Raw genomic sequence first — 8922 nt, 5'->3', positions numbered from 1 at the left:
GAAAGGAGAGGAGGGAAGGGAAGGGGAGAGGAGAGGAGAGAGGAGGGGGAGAGGAGAGGGGAGAGGGGAAAGGAGAGGAGGGAAGGGGAGAGGAGAGGGGAGAGGAGAGGGGAAAGGAGAGGAGGGAAGGGGAGAGGAGAGGGGAGAAGGGAAAGGAGAGGAGGGAAGGGGAGAGAGGAGAGGAGAGGAGAGGAGGGGAGTGGAGGGGAGGGGAGGAGAGGGGAGGGGAGGGGAGGGAGGAGGAGAGGAGAGGAGAGGAGAGGAGAGGAGAGGAGAGGAGAGGAGAGGAGAGGAGAGGAGAGGAGAGGAGAGGAGAGGAGAGGAGAGGAGAGGAGAAGAGAGGAGAGGAGAGAAGAGAAGAGGATAGGAATAGACAAAGGGTCTTTATCTCAGTCTGTGGAGCTGGTTTTAGATGGAGAGTTTTCTATTAGCTCAGTGTCTTCGAGCCTCACGTCATCTGTGGACTATTCTACTCTTGGAGCCTCAAGCAGCAGGGGCATGGCAGCTGGATGTCTCTCTCTCACACTCTCTCTCTCTCCTTTTCTCTCTTTCTCTCTACTTTCATCTCTACCACGCTGGATAAAGAGTGACCAGGGTTGTTACTGCCCGAGGGTCTTAAGCTCCCTTCTGGTATTGGGACAGTGTGACAGTATATCTGAAGGGAGATGGTATCTGAATTTGTTCATCTCGGTAATCTATGATTCTATGGCTGGTCTCAGGTCCAACTGGTCTCAGTTGTCCATACAGCTGCATGTTTGGCCTGGCCTGGTCTGCAGACAAACAGACAGGTCTCTGATTTAGGAACCATGAGATGGTTTAGTCATGGTCCGTGACATGCTGATATACCGTGGCCACACACTCACACACATATACACACACTCTCACTCACACATGCACAAACACACCCGCACAATCACTCACACACACTCGCTTAATACACAGACAAAAAACACACAAAAATAAGACATTGTTATCTGTAGATAGCAATGGTGTTGGTCATGGTTATTGGTAGTGTGTGTTTGTGTGTGTGTGTGTATGTGTACTGTTCAACGTCTACAGTACAGTCATGTGTCCCTTTTTTCCGCTCAAAAGTTTTGGCTGCGCTGCCACCACGTGGCTGCCAGAGGGCGATAGAGAGGCGAAGACGGGGGTTCCGCCGAGCACGGCCCCGGGAGCTGAAGTGATGGTTGTGTATTCAGAGCGGCAGCTCAGCATTAAATCAACGGAGAAGGAGAACGGCAGGGGAGTGGGGGACACGCGTTCCCGAGCCCACCGGGGAGGCCTGCAGCTGCCGCCCAGGATAAGACCTAATCCCATTGAGCATTCCCCAGGGATTTACCATTCCCAAACACGGGAATACTGCCACGGCGGAGAGAGAAGGGGCGACAAGGGGACACGGGCGGCCCTCTCTCGCTCGGAGCAGGTGTGAGGAGAGAGGGACGGAGGGAGGAGAAAGGGAGGGGGGGGGGAGAGGAGGTCCTACGAGCATATGGTTAATGTGGAGGAGGGAGGAGGGGGGGAGGAGGGAGGGGGAGGACTGAGGGACGGGCGAGAGGGGGTATCTGTTTCAGGCTGATGCTTCCCGTATTGATTGGTCATGAATACTCCCCCGTATGCCCTGGAGAATGATCTCTGCCTCATGACCTGTAAACCGGTAAAAAAGGGCCACTCAATTGCACAATGTCTTTTTTTATATAATTCTGAATTTTGTAGTTCCAGACTGGGGTCAGCTCTGAGCTGTGAACCATGCAGCTCCATGCTGGGGCCTGCTCTGAGCTGGGGACCATGCAGCTCCATGCTGGGGCCTGCTCTGAGCTGGGGGACCATGCAGCTCCATGCTGGGGCCTGCTCTGAGCTGGGGACCATGCAGCTCCATGCTGAGGCCTGCTCTGAGCTGGGGACCATGCAGCTCCATGCTGAGGCCTGCTCCACCCTGCATGCATGCAGCTCCTCTCTCCTCCACAGATAAAATTGTATCTCATAGATACTCACATCCCCAAATATTCCGTCTCTGCCCCAGCCCCAGCCCTCCCACATGGGGCCCACTGCTGGTGCTCTGCCCCCCGCCCTCCTCTACACCTCCCTGGGGCCCGAGATCAAGCTGCTCTGGGGGGTTTGTCTTCCGCCTGGCTGGCGCTGATCTGCTGTAAAGTGATGCTGCTTGTCTGTCTGCTTTAGTGTTAGCATCGGCGGCACGCTAACACAGGGTCAGAAGTGCACCCATGTTGGTGTGACAGCATGCTGGGGGTGGGTCAACCGCCTGGTCACCGCCATGACACATGTAGCTGGAGCAGCTCAGGAGGTCAGGGCAGCCACGCAGAAGAAGTGTTTGCTCAGTGACCGTGTAAGTGTGTGTGTGTTAGTGTGAGCGTGTGTGATTGTAAATATGTGTGTTCCAGAGTGTATGCGTGGGTGTGTGTACGTATTCTCGAGGAATGCAGAGAATCTAGGAAAGAGGAGAGATTCCACGTTCATGCCATGAAGATGTTAAACACATACAACCACACACACACACACACACACGCATGTTAGTTTGACTTATTTATGACCCTATGCTTTTGAGGTAAATATTGTATAAGCTATGCAGTGCTAACCAGGGGGCTGAATTGGAATGAAACGTATTATTAATGTATAATAATGCTGTATCTGTAGCGTAAGAAAGACTTTATCTGAGTGAACAAATGCATCCAGATCTGTTCTTTGCTCTCTGCACTGGGTGCGTGTGTGTGTGTATACGTGTATGTGTGTGTGTGTGTGTGTGTTTGTGTGTGGGAGAACTCTACAGGCTCCTGTGATGCAGTCTGTCTGCATGTTTTTCTGCAGATTGGATGATAATGGTGATGAGGTATTTCTTACCAATGAAGGAGGGAACCGAGGCTGAGGGGGAGAGGCCCAGGAAGTTGGCTGTGACAAGGAAATGAAGAGTTGACGTTGTCCAGACCACCAGCGATCGCTTTCCCCCCCCGTCTCCTCCCTCTTCTCTCCCTCTCATCTTTTCATGAGGAGATGAACAACAATCCTGGACGATCCCTCTACACGGCCGAGCGTTGCATTACATGTGACACGGTGTTAAAACGAATTCCTAATACTTTGTGTTGAACTGGTTTGTGCTAGTTTTTACGGTGCGACTGTGCCAGGTGGCTCTGGAGAGAAGGGGGCAGGGGGGGGACGAGGGGGCACAGGGGGCTGAGGGTGGGGAGGACCAGGGTTTGGCTTTGTGTGAGATCCAGGGGGGCCACAACAATTAGAGGGTAATGGGGAAAGGGGGAGAAGCAACCGAGGGGGGGGCGGGGGGCAGGGGGGAGTGGGCAGGGGGGCGGGGTTGAGAAGTAGCGGGTGGGGGCTGTATCGAGTGTGAGCCTGTTCGTGTCCCCACTACAGGTCCTTCCACACACTGCCCATTGTTCCGGCTCCTGACCTTCTCCATGGAACCCACATGGCTCGGCCCACAACACAGCACCACCTGCTGGGAGAGAGAGGGGATAATTACTCCAGAGATGTATTTATGGGAGTCTTATTTAGGCCAGTACATGCTGAGAGAGAGAGAGAGAGAGAGAGAGAGAGAGAGAGAGAGATGAGAGAGAGAGAGAGAGAGAGAGAGAGAGAGAGAGAGAGAGAGAGAGAGAGAGAGAGAAGAGAGGAAGAAAGGGAGAGATTTGGAACTGGACCAGAAAGAGCATGGTCGACTGCATGACCGCAATTTTGAAACTCTTTCACGTTCACTTCTTTCAGAGTTTCATCATCGGTACAACCACGCACACACACACACGCACACACTAATGTAACCATGCATGAAGCACACAAAAGCACACATATGCATGCACACGCACACACAGGCACACAGGCACAAAGGTATCTGTGCACAAACACACATGCAAAGAGACTGAGAGACAGAAATGAGAAGAACAAAAGAAAGAAAGACAGAGAATAAATCTGTCCATCTTCATGTTTCCTCATGAACAGACCACACAACACTCTAAACACGCCACAGAACATCCTGCAGTTTCTCCTCTCACTTTGCAGCGCTCGTACCTCACGCGGAACTAACCAAGATGCAGCGTTCCAGTGGTCCGTTTCATCCCAGACACGAAGGAGAGTGTGGATGACTTACCTGCTTCCGAGGCAGACGCAGAGTCCCGGGTATTCCGGGGGTGGTGTGTGACAGCACTGTCTGTCTGTCTGCTGTCTGTCTGTCTGTCTGTCTGTCTGCTGTCTGCTGTCTGTCTGTCTGTCTGTCTGTCTGTCCCTACCTGTTACAGCTGCAGTCTCTGCCACAGCTCAGAGTGAGTCTGTCTCCGTGTGGGAGCTGGGTTAAAACCCTCCTTCCCCCGGCTCTCTCTCTTTCTCTCTACCCACCCCCTCCCTTGTTCTCTATTTCTCTTTCTTGTTTCTCTCCCTCCCCTCTCTCTCTCTCTCTCTCTCTCTCTCTCTCCTCTCTCTCTCCTCTCTCTCTCTCTCTGTCTGATCCACCCCCCCTGTCTCTCCCTTTCCCCACTTTCTCTTTACTTTTGTCTATCTCTCTCTCTCACACAGACACACACACACTCACAAACACATACACACTCCACTCAGTTGTGCCACCCAGGAAACAGCGGAACAACACACATAATTGACACATCAAAAAAGGTCTATGCTGAGACTGCACACCACTGCGATCCATCCTGTTTTTATTTGTTCCGTTGAAAAGTGTGAAAATCAGAAAATATTACCTTATTTCCTAGCGATGCGTAGTGTAGTGAGAGTGGACTATCCTAACTGAGGCCCTGCAGCATGGGGATCGACCCCGGCCCTATCGCCGAGGCCCATCCCACTCCCTGTGAGATCAGTGGCAGCAGGACAGATGTCCGGGACACAGGCCCTCCGCTGTGTCTTTGTGTCTCTGAATAGGACCAGAACAAAGAGCCCCCCAAGCCCATGGGCCCACCTGCTGATAGAGGAGCAACACACACACACACACCACACACTTCACTCCCACCGGCCCGCCCCCCCCCCCCCCCCCACCCCCCCCCCCACGTCCACTTCAACAACATTAACCCCCCAGGAAACTCAAAACAATAACATGATATGCAGTTAGCCGTCTTGTTCCGATAACACCCAGTCAAACGTGCATTGTCTGCAAGTGAATATGTAAATTCAACCCCTATAATTGAAACAGCTGCAACACTTGAAAACACCAATGAACATGCACACACAGAGGTGGTGAGGGAGTAGGTCAAAAGGTTCAAGTGGCACAGGCATTCAGCAGCATTGATTCCCTGCATTGATCTTCGCTGCACAGGCGCATGTCTGATTCAAGAGGACAGGAGAGGAGAGAAGAGGACTAGTGCAATGTCAGTTGTCTTTACTTCTTTACCACAGCCTGCCTCTCGCTCACAGGTCACCCTTCACCTGTTTGTGTGTGTGTGTGTGTGTGCGTGTCGTGTGTGTGTGTGTGTGAGAGAGAGAGAGAGAGAGAGAGAGAGAGAGGAGAGAGGGAGAGAGAGAAGAGGAGGGAGAGAGGGAAGAGAGAGGGAGGGAGAGGAGAAGAGAGATGAGAGAGAGAGAGAGAGAGAGAGAGAGAGAGGAGAGAGAGAGAGAGAGAGAGAGAGAAGAGAGAGAGTGAGAGAGAGAGAGACGAGAGAGGAGAGGAGGAGGAGGAAAATAATATATTGATTGGAGAATACATTAAAAAGGAAACATCAATGTTTATCTTCATAATAGATGGATTTAGTATGTGACAGTTAATGTTAGTGTGGCTGGGGGGCGGGAGCAGGAGTTTATACAGAGGAGGAACAAAGAAGGAAAAGAACTACAGCGCTATATTTAACCGGGATTAAAAGAATGGAGGAAGGCTGGAGGAGGGAGGGAGGGTAAGGGAGGGGCAGCTTGGCTGTGAGTCTGGAGCCAGTGCTGTTACACCATAGATAGGGTGGGAGTAAAGGCTGATCTGGTCTGCTATTGATGAGGACCGCTGAAGACTACTCTTACCTCAGTTGTTTTCTATGGCTGACCAGACTAGGAGCTCAATGATTACACTAACATTACAGTTTCTACAACTTCTGATGAGGCATGACTGACTTCCCTGAAACGAGCACAGCGATGTTATGTCCCCCATCAAATGTCATAACTCCTGTTGTCTGAATAGTAATCTTTATAGTTCTAGGAAGTTAAATGTTGATCTATTTTTGGTCTGTTTGATTCTTAGCCAAAACCAGATGGCAGGATCTCTGCTTTGAAGACTAGCCCTAACAGTGCGGGGGGGACAGAGATGTAGTTTTTGCATGTGTAAGTATGTGTGTGTGCATGTTTGTGTGTGAGACAGAGTGTATGTGTTTTGTGTGTGTATGTGTGTCTGTGTGTATGTGTAAGAGAGAAAAGAAAGCAAGGTAGAGAAAAAGAGTGAAAGAGAAAAAGAAAGAGGGCAAGAGAGAGTAAGAGAGAGAGACACAGAGAGAGAGAGAGAGAGAGAGTAGAGACGAGAGAGAGAGAGAGAGAGAGAGAAGAAGAGAGAGAACTAGAGAGAGAGAATAGAGAGAGAGAGATGAGAGAGAGCTGAGAGAGTGAGAGACAGACCGACAGACAGACAGCAAGACAGAGAGAGAGGTGACAAGCATTCTAGTGGCAGGACGAGAAGAGGGGAGTGCAGCTGGTCCACATGACCTGTCTGGTCTTGGTCTACAGGGGGAATTCTCCAGCTGTGCTACACAGGAAGGGGCTGCTTGACTCTGGCTGACTGTGGGAACAGAAGTATGTGGCGTCGTGTGTGTGTGTGCGTGTGTGCGTGCGCGAGTGTGTGTGTGCGTGTGTGCGTGCGTAGTGCGTGCGCGAGTGTGTGCGTGTGTGTGCGCGTGTGTGCTTGCGAGTGTGTGTCGTGTGCCGTGCGCGAGTGTGTGTGTGCATGTGTGTGCGCGTGTGTGGGTGTGCCGGTGAACATGTGTGCGTGTTAAAAGCAGTGTGTGTATATATCCTCTCTTTTTACTCCTTGAGGAACATGGTATCCCTCGTGAATTTTGGAAATGAGTGAAACAGAAAGAGATGGTGTAGTTTGTGTGTGTATGTCGTGTGTGTGTGCCATTAATTGTATGTTCTTGTGTCAAGTTGTATTCATTGTCTCTCCACCCAGAGGCCAGTAACATCCCTTGTGCATCCTGGCTCAGAGACTCCAGTCACACTCCAGCCACTCCACACCACGACCACAGCTTCACCCCGGCAGACCTACCCCCATGCAGGGAGAAGACACGTGGGATCCAAAGAAAAGGAATGAGAGAAAACGTAGAGAGGGAGAGAGACGAGAGGAGAGAGGGAGAGAGTAGGAGGAAAGGGATGAGAGGGAGAGTAAAAGAGTGAGACCATAGAAAAGGAAAGTGGACAGAGAGAGAGAGAGAGAGACGAGAGCGACGAGAGAGAGAGAGAGAGAGAGAGAGAGACGAGAAGAGAGAGAGAGAGAGAGAGAGAGAGAGAGAGAGAAAGAGAGATAATGGTAAGGATAATGTGTTGAATGCATACGTCCACTATAACATAATTTCTAACCACTCACATTAGGGCCAAAACAAAGACGCCCTGTGTTGAGGCCCATGTGAACAAACAACAATAAGCAACAAGGAACAATTAATCACAACGGAGAGAAGAGCTCGACGCTGATTGGACGAACCAGCTTCTCCGAACTTCACAAGAGGAATTGCGTTTTGTGTCAGCGCCCTGCGTCCTGTGTGCATGTGCATGTGCCGTCGAGCAAACTTCACGTCATTGTCATATTATCGGACGATGGCATTTCAACTGTGAAGTCACGGGAGTAACAGAGATGGCGTGTTCCGCTGGCCCTTGCCTCACAGTTATCTGTTTGATAAGCTATAGGCTGCCTGTGTGACACAGATACAAGTACAGATACTTAGAGCGGGGGGTGGTCCTGCTTATCATGTGTTTGTTGTTTTTCAAAGGGTGGGCACCAGGCAGGCAGCCCACCCGCTGGAGCCTGAGGAGGGCCAGCCTGAGGAGGGCAGCCTGAGGAGGGCCAGCCTTGAGGAGGGCAGCCTGAGGAGGGCAGCCGCAACACAGTGACCTGCCGCCCCCCCCCCCCCCCCCGCCCCCCCCCCCCCCCCCCGACCCCCTGGTCTCTGTTCACCTGTGTGAACCAGGACCTCTCTTCTCTCAGCCTCTCTCTTCTTCTTCTTCTTCTTCTTCTCTGGTCTTGGTGGGGTCAGGTGGAGCTGCTCGTCCAGTGGGTCTAGTGTGTGCCCCTGGGCGGCGGCCATGTGTAGAGGGGTCCTGTCCAGCTGCTTCTGCCCCCCCCACAGGGGTCCTGTCCACCTCGGTGCGGGCATCCCTCCCAGCTCCACTAGAGGGAGAGAGAGGGGAGCGGAGGCCTAAACACCCCCCTCAACCCCCACCCACACACACACACACCCTCCTCTCACTTCCCCTCAACGCTGACTTCTGAACAAAACAAGGGGTTTTAGTCCATCTACAATGAACACATGCCCATCAAAGTCAGCCTGTTTGACTGGTGATAGTGCAGCCTGCGTTACTAAAGACACTGATTCATAAAAATGCCCAGGTGATCCAAGTACAATACTTCTGTTGATGATAGACAATGCATGCTGGTACTAAACAAAGTCCAAGCCAAATAAACAACATTTAGTAAAGCTAGTGAGGTATGTGTGTGTGTGTGTGTGTGTGTGTGTGTGTGTCTGTGCATGCTTTTCATCTCACTCTGCATCTTAACTACAGGTTACAACATGCACTAGCCCATAGGGGCCTTCTCGAAATGTTTCACTTGTACAACAGAGGAGCAACTGTGTTGGAACGCTGACTTTTTGAGGAACCTTGGTCTGAAAATGTACATACTAATAAATGTAAAGGACTTTTTACTGCATGTCCAAGTACATAGAGCCTTACACGTTTTTAAGATTTTTAAGATTAGATAAACTCCCCCCAAATATTCAA

Source organism: Osmerus mordax, chromosome 26 (assembly GCF_038355195.1).
Source record: "Osmerus mordax isolate fOsmMor3 chromosome 26, fOsmMor3.pri, whole genome shotgun sequence".
Classification (NCBI taxonomy): Eukaryota; Metazoa; Chordata; class Actinopteri; order Osmeriformes; family Osmeridae; genus Osmerus; species Osmerus mordax.
The sequence above is the reverse complement of the archived record's forward strand: the minus strand, read 5'-3'. Positions refer to the sequence as shown.